Raw genomic sequence first — 11,185 nt, 5'->3', positions numbered from 1 at the left:
CCTTTGATTGAAATTATTGTGTAGTTTTCCATTTGTCATGCTGATATTCTTTAAAGCAAGCGCTGTGTTAATAATGCTGCGTGCAGATCACAGAATATAGCTAAGCCATATCAGAAGTTAATACGACGTAGTTGCAATAATCATTTTTGTACAGAGGAGTTGTTCGTGTTAAACGTTGTAAGTATTACATAGACGACTCATCCAGTACCGGAACATATATGTTGTAGAGAGTCTTAAAAAGAGTTGTAGACGAAAATCGGTCCTACACCTTAACAAGGTTTTTGCTTATGCAGGGTAAGGGCGCAGGGGCGTACATGCATTGTCTTAATCCTATGGTAATTAGCAAATTCTAGCCAATGTGTTAAATAATGAGCTTAAACAATGAACATCTGCTACTTTACTGTATATACAAGTATTATAAGTGTTGACCATTGGTGCAATTAAGATCATTAGATTCTTCAAGGTAAAGAATATTAGAATAATGAATATTAGAGTTAATTGTAATTTAACTCCCTTAGAAAAGGACAGCTTAGCTATCACATGATACAGGATAATAGTTAAGATATAAGGTCAGTAGAATACAAAATTTCTATGGAGTATTGAAGTTTCAAAAAACATGACATTATGGAAGCCTAGCTGGGCTTCATCAAGTTGAAGTGAAGCTCGTTTCGTGACCTTGTTCCGGTAACCAACTGATGATTCCAAAAAACTAGCTGGCAAATATTTTGATTACGTGAAGCCGAATAAAAGGTTCGTGCCAAAGATGAGGAAATCAGTTGAGTATAATCACAAACAATGACCTGATCCTGAGAATTTTGATCATTGACTTTTAATATACTTATATGCAGTATCAACCTCATGAGTCATGTACAATCATATATTAGCCTTATTGTTGGATGCCAACGACTAACATATCATTTGGTCATGAATTTGGTAATTTAGTGTCAATTATATGTTTTCATATGATCATTATGATGAAATCATATAGCACGTCGACCAATGACAGGTTTCTGCTTCAATATGCTGACCAATTTATAATACATTAATACCAATAATACTATTGTAATCTAACGTGTATATGCTTCTATGATATGTCATCTTGGATTGCACATTGTTAGCTGAAGGACGTGGAGGTCTGTAAGTTTTCGACGTGCCATCAGTTACTGCAGATTACTCTTAGAACTTTTTTGTCGTACAAAACTAGGAGCTATCATGGCTAAGAGTAATAACCTCAGATATCTTCCAAATGGCAGTCTCATTGTCTAAGAAGAAATCAAAGAAATCATACAAGAAAGAGGAAGAGCGTGACTTAATTAAGTCATGTCTGTTTAATTTTCTGAGCAGAATTCCTGTGACTTTACTTCTTATTATTATCATCTTCATCTGGTCTTCTTCCACCACTATAATTTCCGGTTCTATTGTCCATGTCTGTGTAACGTCTAGGAAACTTAACAACCTCTACTGTCTTTCTGCTGGAGCTCAACCTTCTGCCTTTGATATCCCTTTGATTAGCAATAGCTCTGACTTTTCAGCTGTTCAAAGAAGTAAAAGTTTAGTCCTTAATAACAGCCAGAAAACTCCTGTTTTTTCGTCTGTTAGCCCTTCAACTGCAGCTGAAAACACCAAAAACTCTGCTTCTGAAGAAAAGACTGAAGGAGCTGCACAATTCACCCGAAACATAGCAGTTTCTAATCCAATCATTACCTCCTCCCCACCTTATGTTATCAGGGACAGCATTGATATCCAACTGCCTGTAATTAAAAAGAGCCTTACTAGCCAAGTAAATGATGGAAGTACAAATGAGTTAAAGAGATCATCCTCATCGTCGAGCTTGTTTCAGTTTTCAAAGCCTGTCCTCCGGAAGGGTATTGATAAGGAAAAGGCAGAAGAGATAGCAAATGCTAGGAAGAATGTTGAAGAACAACTAGCAACCTTGCGAACCTACATTGCAAAGGAAAAGCCCTTAAATTGTGAGGGAAGAGGTATATATGTGTATGATCTGCCTCCAAAGTTCAACAAGGATTTGCTAGCCAAGTGCAATGAGATGAAGTCGTGGCTCGACTTTTGTAAGTACTTCACCAATGGTGCAATGGGTGAACCTATGCCAGAGCTAGGGGAAGGATGGTATAACACCTACCAGTATTCCCTAGAGCCGATATTCCACAATTGTATACTCAAGCACCCTTGTAGAGTCCACAATGCAGAGGAGGCCAATCTTTTTTTCGTGCCCTTCTACGGTGGGATGGATATATTAAGGTGGCAATTTAATAAGGTCCCTAGTAACGTGAAGGATTCGCTCTCTGAGGAGCTTGTAGAGTGGCTTGAACCTCAGGAGACGTGGAGGAGAAACTTTGGGTTAGATCATGTGTTTGTCCTAGGAAAAATCTCTTGGGATTTCAGGAGGTGGGAGAATGTGTCCTGGGGGAGCCGCTTCTTGGAGCTAGATGAGATCTAAAACCCGATGAAGCTCTTGATTGAACGACAACCTTGGCATCCCAACGACGTGGGAATTCCACACCCGACAAACTTCCACCCCAGCTCAGATGAAGAGATCATAGCATGGCAGGAGAAAATCAAGCAGGTAAATCGGAAGCACTTGATCAGCTTTGCAGGTGCCCCGCGTAGGGCCTTGGGGAGCATAAGATCAGTCCTCATCGAGCAATGCGCTTCTGCCCCTAGAGTGTGCAACTTCTTGGACTGTGGAGAACAAAAATGTGCTGATTCTGCAGCTGTAGTGAAACTTTTCATGAAATCAGAATTCTGCCTGCAGCCTCCAGGGGATAGTCCAACAAGAAAATCAGTGTTTGACTCCCTCATTGCTGGCTGCATTCCGGTTGTCTTTGATCCTTTCACAGCACACTACCAATATCCCTGGCATTTGCCCGAAGATCACAGGAAATATTCCGTGTATATAGACCAAGAGGAGGTGAAGATGTCCGAGGTGAACGTGGTAGACGAGCTTCTGAAAATCCCTCTACAAGAAAGGCAACAGATGAGGAAGTACATAATCGAGGAACTGATGCCTCGGTTGGTTTATGCACAAGATGACGCTAAGCTAACACGATTTGATGATGCATTTACAATATCCGTAAATAATCTGCTTGAAAGGGCTATTAGCAGATTACCTTAATAGGAATTAAAGGGCTTAATTTTATTTTTTACTATAGTTGATTCAAAGATGAGAGAAGGATTCATCTTGCATCTGTGAAAGATGCTGTTATTTCTGATTCTTTTGTTAGAGATGAAGAGTCGTATATATAAATATACAATGCTCAATTCTGAGGGACAAATATAATGATGAAGTACAGCATTACAGTTTTGGAATTTTGGTGTGTTATGTTCAACTATAAGGTGGTGCAACCGTGCAAGGCAGCAATTGTATAACTGTATGGTCACTTACACAGTTACACTATCAGGCTCTAATTTTTTTTTTTTTTTTGAACTTTTTGGTTCTAATAATATTTGGGAAGTTCTGTTTTTTGATTTTTTTTTTTTTTTGAAACATGTTTTTTGATGCTTATAAAAGTTAGGAAATTGGGAATCGTCACCTCAATTAGTTGCAAAATCCATATGACATTGGAATATAATGTTAGCCAAACCGAGATTGATATAAATTAAATCTTTATATTTATATAAAATAAATTAATATATTTACCAATAAATAAGCAATTATTGCGATATAAAAACAAATCTATGCATTAGAATTTTTTCATCATCTCCAAAAATAACCAAAGTCATCCATATATTAAGTATACAACATCTAATCGTATGCCATTACATAAACAAATAATCGCTAAGTATCCTAAATAAATACAATGTAACTAATAATTACAAATATAAATTTAAACATAAGATTTTAAAAATTACCCAGACATTGATGACCTAAAACTAACACAAAATTACTAACACAAAATTTGCTTGATAGGGTTTTGTATTGATACAAAATTTTATTTATGTCGTATGATGTGTTAGATCTGCATGTAAAAAAACATTTAATAAATAAAACATAAACATATAATTGTTGAGTATCCCAAATTAATACAATGTAAGTAATAATTAAAAATACTAATTTAAACATAGGATTTTAAAAATTAAGCTAAAAATTACCCGACCATTGATGACCAAAAATTAACAAAAAATTACTAACACAAAATTCGTTTAACAGGGTTTTTTATTGATACGAAATTTTGGTTGTGTCGTATGATGTGTCAATTTATAATGGTAGGTATCACAAATTTAATTTAATTATAATTAATGAACAATTTGTATTTCTTATCATAAATCCTATCAAAATTTATCTTATAATGATAGGTATCAAGATTTATTATAAGCGTTTAATATTTAAATATTTTTTAGTATATTTTTTTTTTGGATTTCTTATACTCGTAGTATTGAATTAATAAATTTATCTTTTCCTATATTTTTACTTTATTTTTTTCATTAAAATAATTTAATTCAAGGATTATAACCTACGTGACATTAAAATTTTAGATATATCAAATCTAATTCATTAATTTTATCTAGATGGCGACTAAATAAATAATCATTGAGTATCCTAAATAAATACAATGTAACTAATAATTACAAATATAAATTTAAATATAAGATTTTAAAAATTACCCGGACATTGATGACCTAAAACTAACACAAAATTCGCTTGATTGAGTTTTGTATTGATACGAAATTTTATTTGTGTCGTATGATGTGTTAGATCTACATGTAAAAAATCATTTAGTAAATAAAACATAAACATATAATCGTTGAGTATCCCAAATTAATACAGTGTAAGTAATAATTAGAAATACTAATTTAAACATAGAATTTTAAAAATTAAGCTAAAAATTACCCGTCCATTGATGACCAAAAATTAACACAAAATTACTAACACAAAATTCGCTTGATGGGGTTTCTTATTGATACAAAATTTTGTTTGTGTCGTATGATGTACCAATTTATAATGGTAGGTATCACAAATTTTACAATTTGTATTTCTTATCATAAATACTATCAAAATTTATCTTATGATGATAGGTACCAAACTTTATTATAAGCGTTTATCATTTAAATATTTCTTCGTATATTTTTTTTGGATTTCTTATACTCGTAGTATTGAATTAATAAATTTATCTTTTCCTATAATTATACTTTATTTTTTTCATTAAAATAATTTAATTAGTGGATTATAATCTACGTGGCATTAAAATTTTAGATATATTAAATCTAATTCGTTACTTTTATCTAGGTGGCGACATAATTTTTTAATTCAAAAATAAAATACAAATATTTCTTCTTATTGGTCGAAATAAGTATATTTCTTACGTGGCGCTCCGAATGCTCTCCAAAAATGTCTACTTTATTTTTATGTATATATATTAGATTTGTCGCCTACGTGGCTCGACACTTGGCGAAAAACTGAAATGCCAAGTGTCAATGTCTCGTGATCTTGCTACGAGACCGGCTATAATATGAGGATGATATTGATATGATATGATATGATATGATAGTTATTTTCATTGGCAATCAATAATACAATGTTACAAAAAATAATAGATTTTTTTACAATTTACCATAGAGAAAAAGAGAATTTCCCTTTTTATCTCCTACAAGCATTATTTTTCTTTGTACGATGTAGTCATTGTATTGCACTATTGCATTGTTAGCAAAAACAAAAATCATGATCTATATGAAAATTATATTTGATGGTTTACCGAACATTTAAATTAAATTTGGACTATGTTAAGAACTTTCTAACTTTAAGATCGAAGGTTTAATTTCTGTTAGCCACCTTAAAGTTGAGAGCTCTTTGTTAAAGGCTTAAAGCCTTACCTTACAGACATTGTGATGGGTTGTCCCGTCATCACGTGTATGATTTGGATTCTTTCCATCCTTCTTATCTTAAGAAAATAAAAAATAAATAGATAAATAAATGTTTCATTCTGCCATGTGCATAACAGCATAAGAGAGGGGTGGAATATTATAAACAAGTGCTATAATGTGAACATGGTATAATAAATCAGAAATTAAAATATATAATCAACAATGAATAAATAATAAAGTAAGTAAGATGTTGGGAACATTAGGTTCCTTTTTACTCGTATATATTTGGGCTTGTCCCAGTTTATCATCTAGATAAACAAGGGATGTTAATCTCATGGCATAATAGTAAATAAATTGAAGGTAAACAAAAAAAAAAAAAAAGAAATTGTAAAAAAAAAATTAGGTGTCGTTTGGTTGCACAAAAGAAATGGGGGAAATTAGGAAAATTATGGGAATTTAAATATTGGGGTTTTGTTTGGTTGACCACGAAACCTTAAAATGTGGAAATTTCAAATTCATGAGAATTTCCAATTCCCACAAAACATGGGAATTAAATTACCAAGTGCCTCCTTGGTAACTTGAAATTCCCATAATTTGCAAATTCCTCCATGAATAACAAACAACTTTCAACAAATTCATGGGATTTCTAATGTGGGAAGTTAATTCCCATAATTTGTCAATTCCTATGGGAAGTTATTTCCTTTGTCAACCAAACTTATTCTTCTTCCTCTTCTCCGTCAAACCCGAGTACCGCCATTACCCATTAGACCCAAGTACCGCCACCATCTTCTCTGTCACGAGTCCTACCACGGCACCACGACTACAACCTTCAGTTCAACGTCATCCCGTCGGAGAAGGTACGATCTTCCCCTTTCCTCTTCTTCGTCAGCTTGCTGATCAACCACGAAACCCATCATCGCCACTATCTTCTCCGTCAACTTGCTGATAGCCGCCGCCGATTAAACGAAAACCCTAGTTGTAAAGGGAGAAAAGAAGGGCAAGGTTAACCCTTACGGGGAAGGGTTAAGTCGTCCTCCATTGAAGCCCCTTGATGCTCTTCCATTTCTCCATTGAAGTTCTTCCATTTTCGGTTGAACTTCATTAATGGTGAAGGTGCAGTGAACTAGAATTTTATTTTTTTATTTTTTTTCAGATCTATAAAATGTTATTCCGTTTTCGGTTGAACTTCCATTGGTTGTCCGTCAGTACCAATTTGCCTTGTAAGGTAGATTTACTACAATACCCATGCTTTTTTTTGGGAAATTACAAAAATGGGGACTGGATGAACTTCTCAAGTTTATCTAGGAGATAAATATGAATTCTCTCTATATTTTTATAATTAATGTCAGCTTGTTATACAAGCTTGGTTTCTTTTTATTTGCAACAACAAAGGGGTATATTATGTCAGTTATAAATAAATTTTTTTTTATTTTTTATAAATAAAAAGAAATAAAGGAAGTATCTAAAATTATACACAATGGTCAAAGTTTTTACGGAGTAGTATGATATGTACAATGTACATTTTCTTACAAAAATATTATGCTTGTGCATATGTATGAAATATCATAATTCATTTAAAGTATTGGATGTGTCCATTCTATCATAAGTTCATTCACCCAATACATAGAATTAAAAATAAAATAATAATATGTCTAGTAATAACTTAAATGAAAATTTAAAAACTTATTCCAAATAGAAAATGTCCAATAACTCCCATCAATCAAAAACAAAAATGTCCAATAGCTTATACTTCCTCCGTTAATGGTTATGTGCAACATTTGTACCGGTTGCGGAGGCCGAGACAAAAGTTTTTAAACATGCTTATTGAAATATGAGGGGCATATACTTAAGCACTAATCCAATTATTAAAAAAAATCCACAATTAATTAAAACCACAACAACCAATCCCAGAACCCAAAATCCCCACCACCACCGTCCAACCCATTGTAAACCGCCACTACCACTACCACCACCACCAAACCCACTGAAAACCCACACACCCACTGAAAACTTCCGTAAACCACCACCACCAGCGAATACCACCAAAACCCAACGAAAACAACCACCAAAATCCACCGACAACAACCACCAAAACCCCAAAAGCCCCAATTAAACGACTACCACCACGAATTGCTGAATTAATTACAATTAAACCACCACCACGAAACCGAACACCACGCCACCCACTACGCTACGCAACCCAACACCACGCCACCAACCACCTTCGAAATCAACCACCACAAAACCTTGAACTAAACCCAGACCCACAATCACCGACATCTAGATCCACACCCGAGACCCACAAAACCTAGATGAAGGAGGAATGAGATTGCATATTTGACGAAGTTCGAGGGCAGCGTGGGTAGGGGAAAGAGAGGGGGGTCGACGTTGCCGGGGAATCGATCCATTTAGGGTGGTTTTAAGGGTGGTGTTTAGGGTTAGGGTGGCGGCAGCCGACACGGAGGGGAAGGGGTGGCTGTCGGGAAAGAAGATGATGAGAGATGATGATGATGAACTGGAGATTGAAGAAGATGAGAGATGGTGATGATGAACTGCAGATTGAAGAAATGAGAGATGGTGAGAGATGAAGATGGAGGAGAAAGGTGTGGTGGGGAGATGAAGCTGCCATGATATCTGATTTTTTTTGGAGGATAAGCTTACATAATTAAGTTAGATTAGGGTTGTAGATATGTGTAGTATTATGTGCTAATAATTTTTTAGTAAGGGTATTTTGGTTATTTTGACAGAAAAATGTTACTAAAATAGGAAAGAAATAAGTTTGTTGCAAATAATAGTTAACACCCTTTTTTGATAAATGTTGTAAATAATAATTAACGGAGGAAGTATATGTCTTATCATGAGTCTAAAATCATACACTACTTTCTCATGAATCATATACTCATTGTCAGTCTCTAGTCTTTAATTCTTTATCAATGAACATGCTTTTTTTTTTTTTTTTTTTCCAATAAGTAATTAAATACAAAGTACATCATATACTTATACAATACTAATGGTTAAAGGTTTGATGGGAGATTGTGAAAAAATGTACTCCACGGCAACAATAAAAGAATTAAATAAAAGCGAGAGAATAGAAGATGTGTATACTTGTTTATTGATAAAATTCAAAACTAAGATAATGTAGTTTGAAAATTTATATTCTTTTTTTAAAAAGTCAAAAATAAAAATCCAGCAAGCACAAGATAAATTAAGATTGCTTCAAAAAAAAAAAGATAAATTAAGATTAATGCCAACTTAAAATGTGCAACAGACAAATTAAAGAAAGATAAATTGGGATTATTACACCTCAAAATGTGTTATTGCATTCCAACCCCTTTCCTTTCCAATGCCATTTAAATATCCTTTTCACTTAACAAATGCTTGACAAATCCGGTACCCATTCTACTTTCTTTCTTTGATTTGACTGGGGAAACAAAACGCGAGTTTAATTTTCAGGATGCCTCTAAAAAAACCCAAATTTGACAAGAGAAAATAGTATGTTTTACGATCATTTTTGTTTTCAAATTTCACTTGTTTTTTGTTTTTTAATACTTGAGACTTTTTTTTACTGGTTTTTGTTTTGGGTCTTGGAATTTGATACTTAGGATAGGATATGATGATATCATATTTATTTCTGCATCTTTTGATTAAAATTAAATAATACTCTGTATAATTATTTTTTTACAACTATTTCTTGATGTAAGGATGAATACATTGGAAAACCCTACTAATATAAAATGGATCTTTATATTATTGGTGTTATTAAATTTTGTAGAGGATAAATAACTTTTAAGTAAACATCTATACTATAGATTAAAAGGCGTTCATAAATTTGTGTATGTGCCACATGTATCCCTTCTTAAACTAGTATAACGCCACATCATCATTCAACAACTTTTAAGTTCATGCTACATCATCATCCAATGATCTTAATTAAAAATGTATGCGAAGAGATTTGAACCCCAAATCTCATTGAATGGAAATCATATGTATTACTATCTTGACTAGAATTAATTCATGCTCTATTAATCCAAATTTATATATAAATATATACATGTATTAGAATGTAGAATAAATTATTGTTGTCATTGTATTCTAATTTACCCACGTTAAAAAAAATTAATAAGTCTTTTAAAGCGTCTAATATAAAAATAAAATTATTCAAAATATCACCCGGGGCAAAGTCCGAGTCACACACTAGTTGAGGAGGAAAAAACATATAGCTTAAATTTGAGATTTAGCAATAATAGAATGAACACACATGCATGTCTTGTTTGTATCATAAATTATCATCAATTTACCTCCATTTTAATATATTTGCATGGCAGCTACTAGATTTTGGTTTTGAAAAATATGAAATTTAAAGCATATAGCTAGTTTATACTCTAAACAAAAAAAATCAAACAAAAATTAATAAGCAAGAAGAAGACTAATTAAATGTTTGAGAGTAGAGGCAAACTTGTTCTCTTCACCTGAAATAAGGAGATCTGGTCTGATTTTATTAAGGTTTGATCTGAATTTTTATTATCGGGTCAGATTTAATAATTTGACTAAACTTTAACCGCATTTTAATACTAATCTATAAAGAAAAACATTATCAAAATGGATAGATCTTGTTAAATTTGTCTCATTATGAACTTTTCAAATATATAATTTTTATAATTTATTTTAATTCACAGCTAACAATATTTAGCAATAAGTAAATGATAATTAAAAGTTCTGATCTGAATGTTTCTGGTTTGGTATGATTTGATCTGAATTAATTAAAGAATAAGTAATAAGTTTCCAAAACAAGTTGAAGTCTTGAAAAGAACAAATGTATAGTTGGAGGTGAGCTCCCACCAACTTCACCAAGCTTGATTGGTTGATCTCCAATACAATAATGAAACTAATGAAAATTGATACTAAATTAAATTTATCTTTATACGTATCTCCTTCGTTACCAAAGTTTGACTTATATACTTCAATTCGTAATGCATTTATTTATGGTTTTGTAAAATTTTGTAAATAGTAAAATGTAGGCTAAGGCCCCGTTCACTTCACCTTATTTTTGTTGAACTGAAATTATTTTTACTGAATTGCTATTATATATTTTTTTCTTTAAGTTTACATATTTTTACTGAACTGAAATTATTTTTGCTGAAGTGAAATTATTTTTGTTGAACTGAACTTATTTTTCCTGAATTGAAATTATTTATACTGAATATTATTTTTTTAAGATAAAGTGAACAAGGCCTAAGATAAATAACAAAAAATTATTTAAGTTAATCTTATAAAATACTTAAAATATAAAAGTGAGTCTAACTTTTAAAATAGTATGGAGTATTAAACAATGACATTGCATACTTGCATGCGAAGATACTCAAGATAG

The 11,185-nt window shown here is 32.4% G+C and overlaps 1 pseudogene; it reads left to right on the top strand.

Moving 5' to 3' along the window:
- Positions 1–1,238: 1,238 nt before the first annotated feature.
- On the top strand, positions 1,239–3,181 carry LOC110719269 (annotated as a pseudogene).
- Positions 3,182–11,185: the final 8,004 nt, after the last annotated feature.

This window comes from Chenopodium quinoa, unplaced genomic scaffold, assembly GCF_001683475.1.
Source record: "Chenopodium quinoa cultivar QQ74 unplaced genomic scaffold, ASM168347v1, whole genome shotgun sequence".
Classification (NCBI taxonomy): domain Eukaryota; kingdom Viridiplantae; phylum Streptophyta; class Magnoliopsida; order Caryophyllales; family Amaranthaceae; genus Chenopodium; species Chenopodium quinoa.
Note: the sequence above shows the minus strand (reverse complement) of the source record. Positions and strands in the feature narration are given on the sequence as shown.